Source organism: Chaetodon trifascialis, chromosome 18 (genome assembly GCF_039877785.1).
Source record: "Chaetodon trifascialis isolate fChaTrf1 chromosome 18, fChaTrf1.hap1, whole genome shotgun sequence".
NCBI classification, from domain to species: Eukaryota; Metazoa; Chordata; class Actinopteri; order Chaetodontiformes; family Chaetodontidae; genus Chaetodon; species Chaetodon trifascialis.
Window position 1 is genome coordinate 12,149,360 of NC_092073.1, and position 22,475 is coordinate 12,171,834.

A 22,475-nucleotide genomic window follows, 5' to 3' on the forward strand; every position below is an offset into this window, starting at 1 on the left:
TGAATTAATCCGAAAGCAATCAAACTCTGAGATGAAGTCATAGACTGCTGCCAAACAGAAGTTTTTCAACCGGTGGAGGAGACTGAAGAGTTGACTAAGAAGTTCAGAGCTGCTGGAGAAAGCTGGAAGAGGGCCAGACAAAAGACGACATTTCCCCAGACTTTCAACTGAGCGGCACAGGTGCTCAAGGTCTGCCTGGAATTTGCTAGAATTTCTAGCCATAACATCATTCGTTCCCATGTGTGTTTGAACAACTTTGACAGTGGGATGCAGGTCAGAGAGAGTTGGAATGAACTCAATTAGGTTACCACTGGAGGGACAGAAGGTGATAATACCCGGGAGAGTTAAATACCTAACGACAGAATTGCCTGCTGTCAAAATTTCTGTATTGCAGCGGTGGCAATCCCCTGGCCAGAGGGACCAAGGTCAGGCAGGGAATGGAGATCAGTCAGAGGGACAGGAACTCCACCGCTGCCCTCTGGTGATGAAGTACCCCCCGAGGGCACTTGTCGGATGGAGAAACAGAGCTGCTGCACAGAGATCTGCATCTTGATGGTAAATTCAATATTTATGGGGTCTGGACACAACAAGCAATTTGAAATAACACTCTGACCTCTGAGAAATGGCAATGGAATGTTTTGCTGTATTTTATCAAGAATAATAATTCAATCAATTAATCAAGAAAATGACTGGCAGATTTTTCTGTACTGAAAATAATCAAATGCAGCCTTAAAAGTTCTTCTAAGTGAGCAGGAATCGATCAGGTGATGATTCACTGCGTTATGACTGGCTCCAAGTTTCAGTCTGTGTTACGAATAACTTAGATCAAACAGTAACAAAGTGCAGTGAGTGTGAATATTCTGTAACACACTAGGGATGCATCAATACACACACACACGCACACGCACACATATGTACTTTGTCACCAAGTTAAGGAAGCAATATGTCAGTCAAGCCTGATCCTTGCCTTAAACATAAAACAATGATCCCAGTCTATTCCACACAGCGAGGCACACACATTATTAATTTAATAGTTGGCATTGGCAGATATCCAAATTCAGGTATTGGAGTCGGAACTGAAAAAAAGTGGATTGGTTGTCGCACTTAAAATAAACACACAACAACTTGTATCATTTTCTGCATTCTAATTTCACAGTAAACTCAAAATTCAAAGCTGGCACATGAAATGATATCTGAAAGGATCTTTAAACAAGCTTTTTACATTTAAGAAAAAGCCTTCTTGTAAATGTTTCTGAGTAAATTTAACAGGACAAAACCGACGGCATATTCTGTCTGCCACTTTAAAATATACATGAACAGCAAATACTTAAAGTTAACATTATGCACCTTGCCAACACTGCCCTTGCTCACCTTTATAATCCAGCTAGCAGAAAGCGCTGTGCAGACACTGGTTGGTCACAATAATACCTCAAACTCAGCTGAACTTTTAAGAGCCTCCTTATACTGTGCCTCCCCTCAGTGATGATCCTTCCTCCCTCCCTACTCACATGCACACAGCCCAGCAAAGTATATTTCTTCTGCAAGTTAAAAAGCAGGACTTCGTCAATTATCAACTTGAGTACATTGGACTGTTAATCTGACTGCCGTAACGTGGAATCATGCCACCCTTATATTGCCCACATCTCTCTTCTGAACATAGAGGCACCTTTCCATAAGCCTGATAAAAAAAATAATAATAATAATTAGAGGTGTTCACAACCACACATTGTAAATCCAGTCAGACACTTGTGAATTGGTAAATAGCATTTATTATGTATTAAGAATTTATTGTCATACTTCTTGCCATTTTATTTTAATAAAAGCAGTAGATAACTAACATTTGCTGGCATGGGTATCAATAGTGCTGCCACATCCTGCTTATGCAAAGTATTCTAAAGTATTAAAAGTAAAAAAGGCAGACTTTAAATCTGATTAATTATATAGAAATCCCTGCTTCACTGCAGCAACAACAGCCCAAATCAATAAACCACTGGTGTTTTGCCTCTAGGGTTCATCCAGTCGACCACACTTTGAGCTGTGTTAATGCATTAGTGTGCTGAAAGCAGCAGCTCGTGGTGCTTCAACAACAACATCGCTTAACAATTGAGCTATAAGCTTCTTTAACAGAAACCGACCCTGTTGAGCTTTTCGTGGTACATATTAGGCAACACTGCCTTTGGGAACTGGACTTTGACATCGTTACTCGCGGCTTTTCATTCAGCTGCACTTGAAGGCAGCTAATGTACAATGAGGAAGTGGAGCACATGAACCACGCTTCCCGTTGTTCTCAGATAAAACCGCAATATCTTCACGGAAACAACACACGTGCCGACACTACGTTTCGCTACCAACAAACGGACTTAATCCGTTAAAGCTGTCATTGCCACGCTTGGTAAATATTCAATTAAAACTTACAGTATGAAACGACTTCCGCCATTGAAACTGTAAACAGTCAACGAGAGCGCAGGGAGCTCGCGGCAGCAGGATGGAAGAGTGGCTGGAATTTGTTATGGGGACACCTAGAGGCCAAAAGTGGGAAAGCGCTTTCTTTGTACGGCGCTGTAAAGCATTGTTCTCAAAGGCAGCCCCAGAGGTTTTTATTTGAAGGAGACTCTTGGGTTCTCCAGCAAATTGAGAAATAGTTTAATTTCACTCCAAGGTTAATTCAGGGGAAATTATTCTGATAAGACAGTGACTATTCCAGTCACTGTTTTCACTCCTCACTATAACCATCATTATGTGCCCCATTACAACATGGTTACTGAACAGATGTCCAATTTAAAGTCAAATCAACAAAACAACAACTAAATATCTCCCAATAAAGGGAGGAAAACGCACGCATGGCATAAATATAAGGATCTTTAGGTGTGTTGTGGTTATATTTAGGGGTACATGTGAACATCAAAATCCTTATAAAATGTCAAGAAGAGATCTACATTAACACCACTGACCCACACATGATGAGGATTTTATTGAAGAAGATTATTTCAGTGTTGTTCTAATTTAGCTTAATGGAGCATTAACAGTCGGACAATTAGATGCTTCATTGATCCCTCTGCCACATGGTGATCCACCAGGTCTTAGTGTCTAGCTTAAATAAGGTACAGCAAGGTGGACCAACCAGGATCTTCACAACTATCTCTGCCACCCTGATGTATAGGTCAGATTCTATCAAATCTAGAAAATCAAACTGACTCACTTAAGCTGAAGTGATCACTTAATTGGAGGGATTCTTTTAACAGTTTCTAATCTAATTTGTTTCTGTATGTTTAATGAATACAGTGATGGACTGTGAGTGCTGCTAATCATTCACACTCTGGAGCCATAATTAAATTAATAAATGCATTCATTAATTCATTCATTCAAAGATTAATTAATACGATAGTGAGGACATGAATGAAAGAAATGTCATTGACATAGACTGAAAAAAGACAGGTAAGGAGATTAAACTACTTTTTTATGGGTAATCCACACTAACTCACACAGACAGACCAAAAATGCAGCCACATTGGAAAACTCACATACAAACACAGATAAACAAACATCACGAGCGCACACACTCACACATATACAAGCAGCAGACTGATGGTGTGTGCCTCAGATATCTCCAGACAGCAGTAGAAGCGGTGTAAAGTGAGAAACCAAATCTGTCTCAAGGTGAATCCACTCTGGAGGCTCGTTAAAACAAACGCTCTCTCATCAATCAGCACTCTTCCTGTCTCTCAGACAGACTGCACACAGGAGGAAATCCTACACACACTCAGCACGCAGTTTCACACAGGCATGCATAGGCTTCACACGCACAAACACACCAGCGCATGCTATGCTGCATGGGAAGTCATTCCTTCTGTGGGCATGCATTATAAATACATCTATGAATAAATTCCAGGCTGAGTGCATTCTTCATTGGCAGGGTTTTTTTTTACAAGGCCACACCACCTGAATGTTTGATCAGATCTCCCTCTTCTCGCTGCATCTATATGACTAGCTCACCTTTCCTTGTCCATCAATCTTTCTAACATTTACCCTTTCCTTTCTTCCCCTTTTTGCAGTATTTCTCTCTCTCTTTCTCTCTCTCTCTTTTTTTTATTTTTTATTTTTTTTACAACATTTGTCTTGTCTTTTACTCTCCCATTATTTTATGGATCCAGCTCTGTTCTCCTCACGTCTTCTGTTTGGAATCCCCCCTATTTTTTCTTGATTATTCAGGTAAGGTCATAGGTTAGAAAGGAAAAGTGGGTCAGCGGTGGAGTCTAGGTAAAGATTACAATGCAGCCACGTTCTTCTGGCAGTAAGGAGGTAAGGAGGTTCACAGCATAGCCTTACCATTACACAGGAGTTTGATGAACATGCGGAATATATAACCTTTTAAACATTAGTCATTAAAAATTCTGCTTGTGCAGACTACGGCGTAGTCAAACATTATCCAAACCTGCAGAAATGAGAGATCCCAAAGTTTATTCAAAACAGATCAGACTGAGTTTTGAGGAATTGTGTATGAAAGGATGCAAAGGATGAAAGGAGTCAGTCTATCTGTACAGTTACTTAAAGGAATAGTTTGACATTTTGGGAAATATAAGCTTATAGGCTTTCTGGTTGAGTTATATGAGAAGATTGATGGCATAACTGTCTGCTACATAAGAGGCTACAGCCAGCTAGCTTAGCTTAGCATTGCTAGTGGAAATGGAGGAAAACAGCTAACTTCGCTCTGTACGAAGGTCACAAAATCCTTCTGCCAGCACCTCTAAAGCTCACTAAATCACCAATTATATCCTGTTTGTTTAATCTGTAAAAGTATTTTTCTTCTCTTTTCTTTTTTGTTTGCTCTTTCCACCCTCTGACAGAGCCTGTCTAGCCGTTACCGGTCTTTATGCTTAGCTAAGCAAACCATCTCCTAGCTTTAGATTCATATTTACCGTACAGATATGAGTGTATCATGTAACTGTCTGCAAGCAAATAACAATATTCCCCCAAATCCCTAACTATTCCTTTGAGGGGGAAAAAAGTGGTAAACCTAGCGTTAAGAGGCTGAAATAATTTCAACAATATCGGATAATATTCCTCTGTTTTCCACATCTCGGCATGATTTCTGTACAAGATTGACTCGTGTTGAAAAGTCCCTCAATCAAAATAAAGAGACAAGTGAGTCGCATTTAACGCGCAGCAGGAACATTCTCACAGCTGGCAGATGGTTGAACAACAGAAAAAACTCCATTCCCAAAAAAAAATGAACCTCTGCCAGTTATTCATTTGCTGTCTTTCTCTCTACTGTGCGAGGTAATAATAGAGGTGTATCAAAATCTCTTGCCAATCGCTTTTTAATTATCTCCTTGCAAAAGCATTGTGGTTGGTCTCTAGGTTTTGGCTATCTATCTTGTGCAGTTAATTACCCTCATGATTTGGCACATCAGAACCAGGGGGGCCGTTGCAAATTTCTCACCTGCAAGAAACGACGAGGTAATGCTAAATCACAAACACCAATGTTAGTCGCTTAAGCCGCGGCCCCCTCGTTTCTTTTTAAATTACCACCTGCTCACAGAGAAGCTTCTAGTTAGAACTATTGCCGTGGCCATTTTTATTTCATTTCCTCCTCAAGGTCATATCGCGGTGAAGTGAGTGTGTTTGTCTTGAGTTCAATTTAATATCTCCTATCAGCGGATACACGGGTCACATTATTACCCCGCTCACCCCGGCAGAGTACACCTGTTACTGTGACAGATAATAAAACAAAAAAAGGGAGACACTAACTGACATGCAAATTCAGTCTCTCTCTCCCCTTTATATACTCTCTCTACTTTTAATACTCCCTATCATTACCTTAACTCCTTTCTGTCATTTCTCTTTCACCTGTTCTTTCTTCCTCACTAATGCACTCCCTCTTTATCTCTCCGTTATTCCTTTTTATCTGTCTCGCCTTTTTCCCTCTGCCCGCTCCCTTTTGTCTCCTCTTTTGCTTTCAGCTTTACTTCACCTCATCGTGCCTGTCTGCTCTTTTCTATCACGCTCTTGGGTTTTGTATTTGCGCAACATTTTATTTCACTTATGATGATTTTTTTTTTTTCCCGTTTTCTGTTTGATAAAGGCGGATAGCGGCTCAAAGAAGCCAGCTGTAGGCTACTCGAGGGATCTTACAGCTCTGCTCTGTTTGGGATCAACTGCCCACACTGGCTACTGTTTGCAGGGGGTATGTGCAGCTGAATTAGGGCTAAGTAGGCCATTTTTCTTTTTTATCTGCCAATGATGATGACCCATTTTAGTTAGGAATGAACGAGACACAAGGGCAATGGAGGATAGCCTCTTTTTCAGTTGTTTTTTAGGTGGAGAGTCCTGTCATGGTCAACTAGGATAAAAAAACAACATAGTGAAATATGCTGCTCGGAAGGGGAATTCTCTCTCACAGCTAACAAATAGCCCTAAGAGGAAAGAGACAGGGCTTAAATTACTCTAGGTATACCTCAGCTCTGAGGAATAGGCCACTAAGAACAAGAAAGGCATATTACATGTGATTGGATCCAGAATGCCGAAGTGGAGGTGGCCGCTCTTTTAACTCCAATACATGGGCAGTGTGCTGACTATCAACAACTTGGCAGCTTTTTCCCTGTGGCATTACCTTGCTGTATTTAATCCCCCCAGAGGCTTCCTGTCATATATCCAGGGGAAACTGGTGGATTTCTCTTTGGTCATGATATCATTGCCTAAGGGCTGGTGTCCCTCACCTGCCTGTCCAGAAGCAGGGATAAAGACCGACCTTGAGTGTGGGGTGGCGCCGTTCCAGCAGCACAAACTCTGTCGAGGAGGCCAAGGGATGTGCTCTTTAGAGAGGAGCAGGGCAGGCAGCTTAGTCATTTTCTCCCACATCAAGCACAAAATGAGCACTATGGCTTATTAATCTGCGCTGAGGGCCTGGCACCTGCTGAGGTGTACATTAGCGGAAGCTGTAATAGAGGGTTTAAAGTATATGCATAGGGTTGTGGTAGAAGCCTGTCATGTATTTCCCCACTTCAGTAAGGAAGAACACAGCACAACCCCTGCCACCGGTGGGGTGGGGGTTTTTTAGAGGAAAAAAAAAAGAGCTGGACTCGACTGACCTCCCGGAAACTGCTGGAGGGGTTCATGGGGGAGCTGCTGTGGGCCCTGCCAGGCGCTGTGAGGGATGATGCAGATGGTGTCTGGTGATGCCACAGGGGAGGAGATTTCGGAGCTCCCTGTGGTACCAGCAGAAACTGGGGTTTGGCAGGGAAATGGAGGCAAACTTTCGATGCTGTGTGCATGGGTTATTTTAGACAGATACAGAGAGAGGGCTTGTACACAGCATGTGATAAGGTCAGGAAGACAGCCCAGTCAACACTTTGATGTTCATTAGATGTTGACATGACAACCTGTAAGAGCACCGCTGTTAAATACACTGCCGCACAACGTCGTGCGACCAAACAGTTCCAGACTAAAATATCTATTGCCATGTTATGCTGTCTGAATATTCAAGTTTTATTTCCGTAGCTGAAAATCTTGTGAATATTTGAACCTCTGTCAAAACTCGAACAGCTTGCCAAGACCACCAGTGGCAGGAGGGCGCCCGCACCCCTTTAGAGGTCAAGAAACCTGCAGATGGCTGTAATTTTTAGCCAAATCCCCAAAAAAGTGCTGCATAGTTTCACAGTGTAGCTTCATTGCCTGCAGGCCACATGTGTTTTAACTGGCTCAGCGCTCAGTGTGAGGAGAAAACTTTGGGTAGGCGGCATCAGGCATATGTGTTCTTTATGTACAAAGACCAGTGTGTCTCGTCTTTGTTTGTGTGTGTCAGAGAGATACAGGCTGTGTGTGTGTGTGTGTGTGTGTGTGTGTGTGTGTGTGTGTGTGTGTGTGTGTGTGTGTGTGTGTGTGTGTGTGTGTGTGTGTAACAGATTGAGTTAGAAGTGGAAATAAAAATCAGATACATCAAATATATTTTCAATACTGGACTCAAACAACATAACATCAGTATGCTATCGAGACGTTTCCCTCTGATGTGACAGCGTAATGATATTTATGACTAGTTATGACTATTGATGCTTTCATTTTAATCTACACAAGACGATGTTGTGGCTGACTAAAAAATCAGAATCAAGCAAAGAAATAAATATAATAAAAACAATAATTTCATCTCGTAACACGAAAATTGCTAAGCAATAAGCGGAAGAGGTATGAGACACAACTTCTGTTTGAGCTGTTGAGTTGTTTCAGAGTTTACTCGTTTCACTGTCTTCTTCAGGTGTAGTTCATTAAAAGCCATCAGTTTATGTCTCTATATGCCCCCACCACATCACACACACACACACACACACACACACACACACACACACACACACAGCTCAATCTATCTCATTTTCTCTGCTGCTCTCTCTTTCTCCTTTCCAGCTTCATTCTTCCTTTAAAACACCATTGATCTTTCTCTCCTCCGCCTGCCCAGTCTCTCGGGTCCTGTGTTGTCCAAACACACAGACCAACAGAAACTCTGACAATGAATCAATCAGTTTAATGAATGAAGTGTCTTCTGACTCTCCACCGCCATTCCTCTGAGGAACTAGTTGCAGGACCCCCGCTGCTCTAATATTTTGTCTTTTCTCTCTCTGTTCGATTTCCTTCACCTTCGCTTGTGGATCCTGACAATCTAAAATGACCTCAGCCAAATTCAACCTCTTACACTTTGTTTCTTAACTAAGACTTCCAGAAAGTCCAGAAAGATGATAAATACTATCAGCAAAGAATGAAATTACTATAGTCCAATGAAATAAAATGTAACTGATCATAGCGACCTCTTCTATTATTTCCAAGCGTTTCCCAGTCCAACAGGAGTGCCGCTGCTCTTCTGAATTGGTGAGCGTGCAACCCACATGTTGTGGTCATCTTATTTTGCCTATGAGATTAAAGTTGCTAGGAAACAAGGAATCAAGGAAACCCATACAATCTGGCTTCTAGTGGGATGGTGCAGTTGGCTGCTGGCACGTGTCAACATAATAAGTGTGCCTTGAGAGCTGAGTTTGTTACTGACTGTGGGAGAAACTCAGCAGTCATTTAAAGTGATCACTAACTCAATAACTATTTTGTCAGTCATTTCACTCAGAACAAAGCCAGCCATAATTGTGGTGCTCGTAGGCACACTAAAGTTGACTTGATGTCGCCTGTCAGTTTATGATTGTTACACTAAATTCCTTAGCTCCTACGAAGCCTGAGTGATGTGTAATTGGGTTGCAGGAGTGGGTTACGTTGGCTCGTGCAGCAATTCAATTGCACGAATCAAACAAAACTGTGACAGCAACTCTCCTCTCGCAGCGCAGATGGCCTCCAGGGAGGGCTATTTGTGATGCCCATGTTTGTCTTACCTTCTCTGCTCTCTCTCATCGGTGAAGAGAACACAAAAGATGCTTATTTTTCTTTTCTCAGTCACACTGAATGTAGTGCTGTATGGTTCGGAGAGGGGTTTTCTGGGGTTATATGAGTGTGTGGTGGGTGGATTACTCATGTTGTGGGGACTAACAGTCACATTGTGGGGACTTGCCTTCCTTATGGTGACAAAATGCAAGCCCCCATAATGAAAGCTGGTAAATTTTAGGGTGAAGACTTGACTATGCTTACTTTTTACCATCAAGAAAACAAGAGAAAAGAGAGGCAGCATGAGGAGGAGTCTGACTTTTATCTATTGTGTTTTTCATGACATTCAAACCTGATGAGAAAATGGACTTGACCCATCAGCCTTTTTTCCACTGTGTTATGGAGATCAGCCTGCTGGGACTCTGCTTTCTTCACTGTCACATTTGTACCTTTTTCTGGTTTGGATCTGGGTTACATTGTTCTGATTCAATTAGCATGGTTCCTTCAGGGAAGGGAAACTGACTTTCTGTGGTGTAACACTACCGTTTTGATTTCCCTAAATCCAAATCCTCAGTCACCGTTGCTCTCCGGGAAGCCTTAAGTAAAAGTAATTGAAAGATTTTCAAATGGCTCCAGGTTTGGACTATATTTCAGAACATGGGACGGACAGATGTCAGCGAGACTGTTAGCCAAAAATTCAGAAAATCCTACTTTTTGAAGGCTTTTATTAACTGATAGAAGTTTTTCTCAGAGTATACTCCTTGCTGCACACTCACACTTTCTATCCGGTCATACCAAGAAGCTGCTAAGTCCAAATACAGAACAGACTGTTACTACTGGAACTCAGGGTGGAGAAGATGAGGGTCAAGTGCCTTGCCCAAAGCCACTCTTTAAATGACACTTTTCACGTAGGATAAAGAAATGCTTCTCCTCTTTCCCTGTCCACATTTTCACAGCTCGTCCAGGGATTCGAACTGGTAATCTTCTGGTCCCGAGCTCAGGTCTCTAATCTTCCGGTTAGCGCTGCCCAAATTTACGTGGAAAAAGTATCAGGGTAAAGAGGGAAAGAACCTGTGAAATCCTCTCAGAACTTGTGACAGAACAGCAATGTAATAACTTTGCTCTTCATAAAATATGTCCCAAGGCCACGGCTTAAATCTTCGATCAGTCTGCGCTCACACAGATTGAGTTTTAAACTCAGCGAGGCATGAGTTGGAGACTTTTTTCGCTAAGTTTAGGAGGTGCCTGTGATTACATGGGTTTGAATGTGAGCCATAAATCTGCATCCCCTCCAAATTTCTGTTTACCTAAACTCGAACTCGGCCTAAAAAAAATATATCAATAATATATTAGAAGTGGCTTCAAGGCTATATAAAAAAAGAGTGTCAGAGAAAGAAGCCAAGAGCGAGAGAGAGACACTTTTTGTGCCTGAAGTCTGTTGTTGTCAGAATGAGGTACTTGATGCAGACAATGAATAGCTGGTTTTGTTTTCTTTTTATGTACTGATCAGTAAAGTGAAATTGCCTTTCATCAGACATCAACACACAGAAAGCGCTCAATAACTGTGTGAATCTCTGTCTTAGTCACTCACACAAATGCACAATAACAAAACTATACTATTACATACATACATTTCCTTGTTCTCTCTCAATTAATTGCCCAACATCCACATAAAGGAATTTTAAATTTTATTTAGATTTTATTTAGATTTCTCACCTGGCCATTATTGTTGTCCATGCTTATAAATCATCCCAATTTCCATCCTAATTTCAATCTATGTGCTATTTTTAAGGTGGCTCTGTGACATCTGTAAGGAACTACAGATGAAAAACAGTCTCTTGAATACTCTGTATACGCTGCCCCTGTTGAATTAACCAATATAATCTGTTGAAGATGCACCTTTTCTAAAACAAACATCCAGTCAATGGAACAAAACAGCTGCCTGCACACTCACCAACACGCTCCTCAATCTTAAATCTGCTCTTGTTTAAGAAGGATATTAAGACTTCTTTCCCTTCATGAATGGGAGCTCTGGATTAAGTCAGCGCTCAGTGATGACATCATTATAAAGCGCAGAGGATTATTTGGGTTTAGGAAACGTGTTTGTGATGTTTATTCAATGTGTATGCTCACCTTGAGAGTTGCTTGTCTCCATCAGTCGGGAAAGTAATTCACATTTGCTTTTGGTTTGGTGTAATTTGTTTCTGGCTCTGGTTGAGGTCCATGTCAAATAAAAGCATTAAGAGGAACATCAGTCAGGAAACAGCAGCAGTGCAAAGGAGAAAAAACCTTTGATTCTGGTGTGACTGTAGGTGATCTGCCCTTTGCATCGCATTGTCGCTCTCTGGAGATGACAAGGCAAAACAAAATCAATATAGCATTGTTGTCCACTTTTAGGCATTGAACATTTTCAGCAAACACAGATATGTTGAAACTTTACATTCAAACTTCATGTTTCTGTACATTTCAGTTTTCCGATTTATGTAGTAATGGTGCTGTGGTTAAGGTCTAGTTTGGTTTAGGCACAAAAACCTCTTGGTTAGGGTTAGGAAAAGAGGAAAACTGGTGCCTTTTTCCCCATTTACACTTGCTATATTTATCACTTGAAATTGTGTGTGATATACACATTAGAACCCGGAATCTCTGAGCTGAGCTGAGCTGAGCTGAGCTGAGCTGAGGCAAACTTGGTGCTCCATTTTGAGGTAACAGCAGATCCAGGAAATGTTTGGCGAACAGCGAACAGTTCCACTGAACCTTGAACCCAAAAGGGGCAAGGCTAGAAGCGCAGTCAGAGACATAAATCCAAAGCACAATGCATGAAGGTGAAGAACAGTCTGGCAGGGAGTGAGTGGCAGAGCGCTGCTTATGTATTGCACTGATTGGTGACGAGTCCCAGGTGTGCGTCAGGTGATTGAGCAGGTGGGCGTGGTTGAACAGTGAAGAGTGCTGGCTGAGCAGGTGAGCAGATGAGGGAGAAAGGCAGCAGGTAAGGAGCCCACGATTATGACAGCATGCAGCGTTTGTGTCAATAGAAAGGAGGAAAAATAGATAATAAATTCTCTGACGGGCTAGGCACATTTCACATTCTTCTCTTCCTCTATGCTCTGAATGTTTCGTTTTTGTTTTTAATGAGATTTTAGAATACAGGGCATCTTAGAAAGCCAAGAGTCAGATGGGATGAAGAGCAGGGAAGGAACTACCAGGCAGGAAGGAAAAAAGAAATTAAGAGAGGAAGGAACAAAGAAAGGAAAGGAAGGAGGGAAGTAAAAAAGATTTCTTTTGTCAGACACAGAGTAGAATAGATTACCCTGCAAAAGCTGCTGTTTGGGCTAGATTTAACCTACAAGCAATCTTCCTGGAGAGTGTGTGTGTGTGTGTATGTGTGTGTGTGTGTGTGTGTGTGTGGTACTCTGCTCTGCAGTCTCTTGGGGCATTGCTTTTATCCCCCAATACAACATACCACACACAGTCTCTGCTCTCCATCTTGTTCTCTCTCGTCTGCTTTTTTACCTCCTCACAAATGCAAAAACACACACTTTACAGGCACATTCACTCCGCTTCTTAGGCTCTCACATTACACTTTCTCACCCACAAGCTCTGTTTCTCTGGTACAGAGCGCATTTTCGTGGAATAATACCTCAGGGTCAGGTGTTATATTCTGATCTTTTCATATGAACTGCATTGAAAGAAAAAAAATCTAATTTCCCTTCAATCTGAAAATGTTCTTGTAACACAGCTGAAGAATTCAGTGAAACGTGCCTTTGAACTGGGTCAGTATTGTATTTTCTGCTATTTTGCCGGCCAGTAGTCTTTGGATTGCATGATATCTCCAGCAGAGGATAGTTGAGAAGCAGTGCAATACATCTATTGGTGTTTATTCTGAATATTTGATAAATGTGTGAAAATTTGATTGAAAACAGTGAATTATTAACATAAAACTTGCAGTGTTAGACTAAGTTGTTTAAATGTTAAAGGAATAGTTGAGATGAGAAGATCGATACCACTCTCACGTCTTTAAGATAAACTAGCAGCTGCTAGTTTAACACAAAAATGGGGAGAGAGAGCGAGCCTGGCTGTGTTTAAAGGTGACAGAATCCATCTAGCAGAGCATCTAAAGCCAAACTGGCAAATTACTCCTTTAATCATGACTTTTTCTTCCTGTATTTTGAAGGATTACGGATATAATGAGCAATTTATTTATGCCATTCTGTTTTTTTTTCCTTTCACCTCCTGTTACTGGAAGCATATTCTGAGCTGCTTACCACCAATTAGACCTACTTTACTACATGTTTACATACAGTAAGAAATATCTTCTTGAAGCTGGAAAGAAAATAATGCTTGGCTGTTAAGAAGCTGTGATGCACTGGGAATAATTTGTGGATTTTTCTGTCTAAGAACGGAGGCCATCTTGGAACGGGTCCCCCCTGGGTCGCATTTCCCTTGTCTGAGCGTCCTTGAGCAAGGCATTAAATCCCCCAAAGCCCTCTGATTTGACCTGCTATGCTTCAGGGTGATGTTGTATCTGTGGATTTTGTATTTTTTTGCTCAAAAAACCTTTTTTGTTGCATTTAGCTTTTCATTTATTTTTCTCTAAAATGATCTCTCGACCCCCTATTAAGCGTCATGTTTCATTCCTCTCTCGCCGCTCGGATGAGAGAACCTCTGCTGTGGCTACCGCTGTGACTGAAGTGACTGTGTCAAATCCTTTTTCTTGTTTATTGCAGAAATCGAAGACGGGGTGAGGATTTATACACAAACTTTTCTTTTTGGAGGCATTAGTAGGATATGTCAGGCTGTGCTATGTTTAGTATTTTTTCTTTTCTCCTACCTGTTAAAAAATCTGGATGGAAATGAAACAATTCAGTGGTTAAATGTGCAGCATGCTGCGTTGCAATCGCTTGTTTCCATATGTTGAATAACAGTTCAATACTTGATTCATGAGTTTGCCCTGAAGGTGTTTGGAACAACATCATACACACTTGTTTTCTCTCCGGTGGTACACCAGATGCTTCTGTTTATGTTGCTGGTATATGATATTAATTAGGAAAACAATGATGCAACAAAATGCTTGCCTGACTGGTTGGCTGGCTGACTGGGGGACTGGCAGGCCGTTGGTTGGCTGGGTGCTGGAGCTGCTGACTGAATGGCTTGAAGGCAGGAGGCTTTCTTGGCTGGCCGACCGGCCGTCTTGACTGACAGGCTTGCCTGCGTTGCTGACTGACTGACTGCTGAGGTGACACACCAGCAGCTGAGGAATTACAATGCTCTGTACCAGGAGAGCATTCAATCAATAGCTATTGAGGACGTGTGAATAAAAAGCAGCTTTTACAGTATATGGATTGCTTTTTCTCCTGAGCCCTCTTCTACATATAATATCAATTAAAGAAAATACATGATAGGGGTAATAAAGATGCTAACTGAAAAGAAGCAGCATGAGAAAATGGTGATGAAGCAAAGTCCTTGGTAGGGATCACACACAAAATGATGAGCCCAAGTACCCAAAGCAATTGTGCAATGTGCCAACAGAAGGGTTCTTTAGCAGAGTGCCTGACAGGCATTTTTTTAGGGTTGATGCAATAGACTGAATGTGAAACGTGTGTTAGCAAATAACAGCTAGGGTGATATTAACAAGTGTTGTCTTAAATGAATGAAGCTGAACTTAAAAGGGACACTAAGAGGTCAGATGACAGCCTGTTTAAGGATTTCATTTTTCAACGTGAGCCAGCTGTGCACAGAGGCTCTGGTTGGTGTGTTTTTATCTGTCAGTGGGTTTCTGGACTTGTCAAAGTGATAAAGATTTAAGACGGTAGCTCATACTCTATTCAATTTAATGATAAGGAGTGTTATCAACACGTTAATTTAGTTCTCAAGTGGTTGGTTATGTGGCATAGTCTGGAGTGTGGTTAAAAACAATAAAATCAATTCTTTTTCAGGTCACTTTGCACCTTTTCGGCACTGTCATACATTAGAAAATGAATTGCCAGTGTCTTGGAGGAGGGGGTCAGATATCATTGTCAGTATTTATGGAGGAAGTTGAGCTGCTGTGGCTTTGGATGACCTGGAGGTCATGTTTGCCGGTCACCAGTGGAAGATTTTGACAGTGACCAGTGGAGAGATGAACATTTATTGTCTGTTGACCCTTTCCCACCATCTCCTTTTCTGACCTTGACATGGATTGTCAACGCAGGCCACTGGATACTGTGACGAAGCGGCTGACCAGATGTTTGGTCTGCCACGCTGGCTGGATGATTGGCTGCTTTGCAAGCTGACTGGCTCGCAGGCTGAGACAAGTGTTGTGACCAACAGATTGATCGGTACAGGAAGCATATTGATCAAATGTGGGAGTCTCAAAATCTGTTCCTCTCCCTCGACCTGGATGCCAAGAGTGAGAAAGTTAAGCTGACCTCTCCCTTCCTATGGAAGGATTCGATCAGCATGTCATCACTCTCAGAAACATGCTACTGTATCTTGTACAAAAAGAGTTGTCTTCTCTTTTTTTTGGAGAAAAGGAGAGGAACGACGTGGGAGGTTTGTGAGGATGACCACACCAAGTCGCTGCTTTCTTGCTCTCGTGTGGTCAATAAAGATTATTGAAGGCTTCTGGAGTGGAACGTTTCGGCCTTAACATCCAGAATTCCTCAGCTAGCCCGCCTGTAAGTCTGCCTGCCAGCCATCACCGTTATTGATTCCATCCAGCAAAGGAGCGAGGCAGCAGCACAGGCTGACACAAGCAAGTGAAAGAGAGCGAATGTTTATCTGTTTGCTTTAGTGTGCACACAAACCAGTGTAGAGAGGCGGAGAAATAAAGCGAAAAAGAGACAGTGAGTTCACAAGAGTGAGATTCCAAGGGTTCAATCCGAAAGAGCAATATCTCCGCGTGTGAGGCTATATCGGTTTAGTCTTTCTGCAACTGTACGCTTTGCTCATTGCCTACTGCCGAGATATTGACTCCCCACAGACTTTCACATAAAATGATCATTCCTACACCACCGGATAATTTACTTGCATTTCTGCAAGGCTGTAAAATTCATAAGCATCATCATCACTGGCCAAGAGGGAAAATAGTATAAGATCATTAAAATATTGGAAAGATGAAGGATAAAAACACAGAATGATTGCTCTCCTCTGCCCCAACATATCGAGAAAAAATGTGCAGTTGTAGAGGAAAAGTATACAATATATACAGATTTCAAAGCATGTTACATTGCAAGGCAGTGTCATACTTGTATCATGCTACAATAGAGTGTAAGCTGACAAGAAAAAATATATCACATTGAGAACAGTTATTGATGCCCTTCTAACCACAGTGCCACCAGTTTATTTTCACACACAGTGAAAGATTTCACTCAGATACCTGGAAATTGGCCCCATAACACACGCGTGGCATATCGAGAGCGCACAGGAGATAACAGGTGCCAGAGCTGCATGTATCAGATGCATAAGAGACGAGTGAAAGACAGAAGGATGGAAAGTAAGCAAGCAGGGAGGACAACTGAGACGACAAGTCTTGATAGGGTGATATTCAGCCGACCGTGTGTATGTGATCCCGGGGATAATGGTATCGGCTGATGTGGGAAGTCTGCCTCGGAGTGCACAGTTCCTTCACCCTGGAAACAAATCATGTCTCAGGAAACCTCTAATGCCAATCTTAACGAGATGTCCCATCCTGGAGGATGCCATATATATATATGAACCAGTGCCCGTCACTGCAAAGGAAAGAGTCAGAAGGATTTTCGTCTAAGCAGAAGAAATATTGCTTTCTGCAGGGGGAAGAAACCCCTGACAGGTTACAGCGATGTGGATTGTCTTGTAAAAATAATTGACAGCTATATAGATGGATAGATTATGTTTTTAGTTTATCAGTCCAGACCATTTTTTTCCCTAATCCCCCTGAGCCCAAAGCATTCATTCCACTAAAACAATGCTTTTCTTTTTTGATTGTGATCGATGTCGAACCCAAGTTTTTGGCTGCCTTACCCTGTTTGTGTCAGGGTGCAACAAGTTGGACATTATTTTCCAGGTCTTTCAGAGCAATTATTGAGCTGGACGTTAAAAAGTAACTGTAGGCTGTTAGTCAGCTCAGTGTGTGTCAGCCTCCTTTGACCTCTTTCATTAATGAGCCTTTTTCTGTCAGCCTCGTCCTTTGGGAGATGGACCAATCTAGATGCACACAGGACAGCGCTCTGCTTAAAAAAGCCCAGCAGTGTTGAAGTTCTTTCCGCTCTCAAACTAACCTGGCGCCCTCCATCATGCCCTGTTCAAAAGCACATAAATCTTATTTTGTTCACTCTCTCACTCACACAATCCAGAGGCTCTTTAGAGACTTTAAAATAAGATCTGTATTTAAGTTATCCCCCTGCCTTCTTCTGCAGTGATTGAGGTGGAATTAACAGGTGAAATTAAGTGGGAATCAACGCTTTCACCTGGAGTTACCTGATCAGTGTGTTTCAGGAAAAGAAGGAGTGTTTATGTTTTGCACTGCTTGTACATTAGAGGTACAATCTGTAAGATATGGCCAGAATTTTGAGGCGAAGTTCTGACATTATGTCACAGGCGTCTGGGTTGTTTTTGCAGAGTTATTTACTGAAGTTAGCATGCTAACCCGTTAGCTCCAACCTGTCCTGTCTCGTAATACCAATTCCTGTAGCATAGCTCTCTCCAGTTTTAGCTGGGAAATGTATGTGAGTGGCAAGTATGCTACGTTTCACAAGCTGCTAGCTTCTTTAGTCTAATAAATAACTAAGTAATAACTAAGATGAGCTTAATTTCCTCGTGAACTCGTCATATAACACACTTCATTCAGACTTGACAGAAATACAACTCATCACTGATTCTCCGACTTAGATGTGAAAATATTCTGGTTCTAGACGCTGCTTTTCCACGCTGGTGATGAGGTGAAATGATTTCTTGCTCAGGAGTTTTGTGAAAAACACGTTTCCTGTTTCTGTCAGTGTGTCATCAATTATATTCTGGTGGGAGGGCACGTTCTACTTTTTTGAAAGCAGGCATACAAGCTTCCAGTTACTCAGTTTCAACCAAAGCTATCAATATTTGATGAACTAGTGGTCAAATCGCAAGGATCTTTTCAGCAACGTTTTCAGGATGCCCATTTGACATCCTTAAATATGTTTTGTACTGCAGCTCCACTGGGTAGAGGGACTGTTTAAAAATAAAAAAATCCTGCAATGGAAGACAGCTACCACGTAGGCCTTAATAACCCCTTTTCTGAAGTCAACAGATGTGAGAGGAGGATGTTTATGAGCCGGGGGCGTGTTATAGACTTGGTTCGTTATAGCCTAATCCATATGGAGAATTCCAAGCTTAAATCCTTCACCTCTCAGACACTACAAGAAGTGTGTGTTTGCCAAACAATATGCCTGCTCTCAGTGTGCACCCTGATGTGACAACCCAGCCAGTGAAAGTATGCTCAAGTTAGGGGAGCATGTACATAAATCCATAGGCACATACTGTATGCCTACACATTAACCAGAAACATCAATACTGTACATTCCCTCACACACACACACACACACACACACGTAGTGAGGGCACTCGCAAAGCCAGCAGCGTAATCATCAGACTGACTGAGTAAAGAGTGGAGGACCTACTGTGAAAACAGATATATCAAAATAACACGCACAAACACTCCTGCACCCACAAACACAATCCTCCCAACATGAATCTCAATCATTATAGCTTATTATTTCAAGGTTAAACCAGTAATAATGATGTTTTACAGATGTAAAGTTGCTACTTTAAACACTTGAAATCCCTTGTAGCGAAAAAACAATTTCTCTTTTCATCTAAAGCTTATACCTAATTTAAATCGCTTTGCTTGGGGCATTCAATGACAACTCACAACAACATGGCATCAATCATACAGTGCTTCACAGCACTTTCAAGGACAGAAAAACACATGGATATTTAACATTTTGCTAATACCTATAGTGGTGATGCATAGAATTTTACATCTTTAGCAAAGGTCCGACATGGTTTGTGATTCATATGCATTGATTTTGCCAGATGGATTAAACTCTCTGGGGAATGTTGGCCTTTGTGTGCAACAATAGATTGATTTAAACACAGATAAAACTAAAGGGCGACCACAGGCGTTATACAAACTGTTAAATCACAAACTGAAAAGATGGTTTTAGTCGAAGCTCACAACGCATGCACAAAGAGCCTGTGGATGGGCGGGCTAAACAGAATGAAATTAGACAGAGGCTGGGTACTTTTAAAATCCCATCTGGGACGCAGTCAAGCAGTCATGACACCAAATTAGCATTTACGGCGAGGAGCAATTACCGAGAGAAAAGCTAACTGCGCTCAGCGTTCTGCAACTGTACCTGCCTTTAAAACCTGGGACACCGTCTCTTTCTGTCACACACAAAGACCCTACACACACACTTAGCCACTCTGTCTCACACACACACTTATACATTTGTTCTTTTGCTCTTTGACTCCTTTTTTCTGGCAATCAGATTCGCACAATTTCTAATTTATCACCACTTTCCTCATATACACACGCGCACAGACCCATGATCCCACTATGCCATCAGTTTTATGAGCTGCTCAACCAAAAGCAAAGCAAGATATGGAGGGAGGGAAGGGAGGCGGGACGGGAGGAATTAGAGTGAATAAGTGGCAAACGAGAAGACGTGGGGAGGAAATTCATTTTATGCATTACGCACTAAGCCAAGGCTCCTCATCCACGGGTTTTCTTTTTGGTCCCTTATGCATTTGGAACAATATAGGGTCACCCTCCCATAGACACTAAGCCCCTGAATCTCTCTCCATGTCCCTCGCTGCTTTTGTCTGTCCGCTGCTGAGACAGCATGTAGCCCTCCACTAGGAAATGGCAGGGTATTAAAAAGTATTAAGAAAGAATCAGAATGGGAATTGGAAGCGATAAGAAATGAAAGTTTACATACAGCACTGCTATCTTTGGGGCTTTTCACTGAGAAAGGGATTAGTGAAAGTGGGCACGGCATCACAGAGGTGGACATGTATCAAAATTCCTGAGAAGATAAAACTGACTAATATAGCCCATGCAGATTCATGCTGAAATTAAAATTAAGCTAATCGTGCGGCACCGGGATTTAATTTATGAAAATTCAATTTTTGAAAGTGAGCAGGACTTCAGGATTGGCCTAAAATTTTCCTCCAAACTGTCATAACATGAAGCTGAATTTACAGTGAAAGCCTCCAGTCAACTATCAGCGGAAGAGAAAGTTCAGCAGCTAGTGAGGTCCATCATAAACTTACCATCACAGAACGAGTGTGGGATGCAGAGTCACATCTTGATGCCACATGCCATATGCTCCGAAACAAACTCACACATACACAGATTACTCTCACGTACACTCATCATCAGAAGGTTATTTTTGCTGCTGTCCCAGCAATAATAAATCCGAAGTGTTTCTAATCAGGAGCAGACAACATGACCTGAGCTGTGATTAGCACCTGCTCAGCTTCAATTCGCCTCCTCTTCCCAGCGTTGACCACAGGTTCTCCCCATTAGCAATCACCTGTGTTTGCTGTGTTTACAAGGGCAAAATCTCATGCTTTTGGTCATTTACATGCTATTCACACCTTTAACTTTTGCATATATATGAGCCCATTTCCCTGCTTCAGCCCTCAATGAGTGCTCTTAGGCAGAGTTATGACTCGCCTCAATGAATGGCAATTGGGGCACCTCAGATCTAAAATCAGGAGCTGGCAAGGCGGAAGTGGAGCGGTGAAGAAGTTTGCCGGCAAAGTTTAGATAGGAAGGATCACGCTTTTTTGTCAGTAGATTTATATCATTTGTCATTCAAGTAAATATTATGTTTGAGGTCTCTAATGCGGCTTTGCACCTTAAGATTTAAAGATTATTCTTGACCTTTGAAACAGTAGCTGAAAAAGCAATCTCTCCATAACGCCCATCTATTAGCTGTTTTCCATCATATCACATGATCTTCCTCAAAAAGCTGCATTGACAATGAAACACCTCCTAGGACTTGAAATTCATACACATATATTCATGTTTTAAATGTTTGTTTTCCTCAAGGGCGGTTTGGACTGTGGGAAGAAATAACTGCACTTGGGGGGTATCCCACATATAGAGAACAGAAACCAAACAATGAAACAAATAAGGACTGTTAGTTTAAAACAACAGCGCTAACCACACAGTTCCTGCTGTTGAGGTCATACTGATCGAGCAGGGAACAAGGGGACACCAGAAGTTTCAGTGTGGGTGTCCTCTTGGTTTGTTTTGGGAATAAATTTAACACAAGCAAAGCCTTGATCCTGTTGACTAAAGGGATGATGAAAACTCTCAAACATATTCGGCAGTTCCAACAAGTTCAGCCTCGTCAAACTTTTCTGTTCAGAGAGAAACCTGGCAGAGACAGATGCATCATCAGCTTTGTACAGCAAAGCCATTGAAAAACAATTACAAACAAACATTGCTGCACCCAAAATCCAGACTTAAACTCACTCTTTCAGGACTCAAGGACTCCATCACCTTCAAAGATACTGCACCGGTGGAAATGTATTCATAGTGAGTCCCCGATGGTCTATGTATAAAGGCAGGCTTTTTGCACCCTACGCCTGATCTCACCCTTTGATATCATAATGAAACATGTTACTCAGTCATCCGGATTGTGATTGGCTTTCTTTTAGCTGTTACCACTTTTAAAGGCGAGGAGCTTCTCTGTATGTGAGTCAGTTTTTCCACTGCTCTTTTGCTCCCTCTCTCTAAGGTGCTTTCTCTTGCATGTGGGCCACTTGTGTTTTATTAGCAAACATGTCTTTTAAGTTTTTTTTCTACTACATCACCCGTGGCTCTACATCAACTTCAGGACTTCCACTCCACAGCTCGAGCACCTTTCAAAAACTGAGCTCGCTTTTTTCTCTGCTGCAAATCCCAGCCTCTGCAAGACCTCTGCAACCTCAGTAATAACACCCCGACCCCGTCCCTCACTGCCGAGGATTCAAGTGTGACCACTAGCGACCTTTTAAACCTTACTTTGCCACGACGTGATTCAGAAGATTTACAACATCTGTCAAATCCAGCCTCTTCTCACCAGGGACTCAGCTCAAGTCCTTGTCCAAGCCCCAGTCATTTCCTGACTAGACCCCCTGTC

The 22,475-nt window shown here is 41.9% G+C and overlaps 1 protein-coding gene across 2 annotated transcripts in view; it reads right to left on the reverse strand.

Annotated features, from left to right (window-relative positions):
- tpk1 (thiamin pyrophosphokinase 1) overlaps positions 1-2,472 on the reverse strand; it is a 66,380-nt gene extending 63,908 nt beyond the window's left edge. Inside the window, exon 1 of one of the 2 annotated variants that reach the window (XM_070985986.1) lies at positions 2,416-2,472. The gene's annotated coding sequence lies outside the window, so the exon portion shown is untranslated. Of the gene's footprint in view, positions 1-1,371; positions 1,412-2,415 lie in introns of those variants that run through there. The other variant, XM_070985987.1, reaches the window with a different exon arrangement.
- Positions 2,473-22,475: the final 20,003 nt, after the last annotated feature.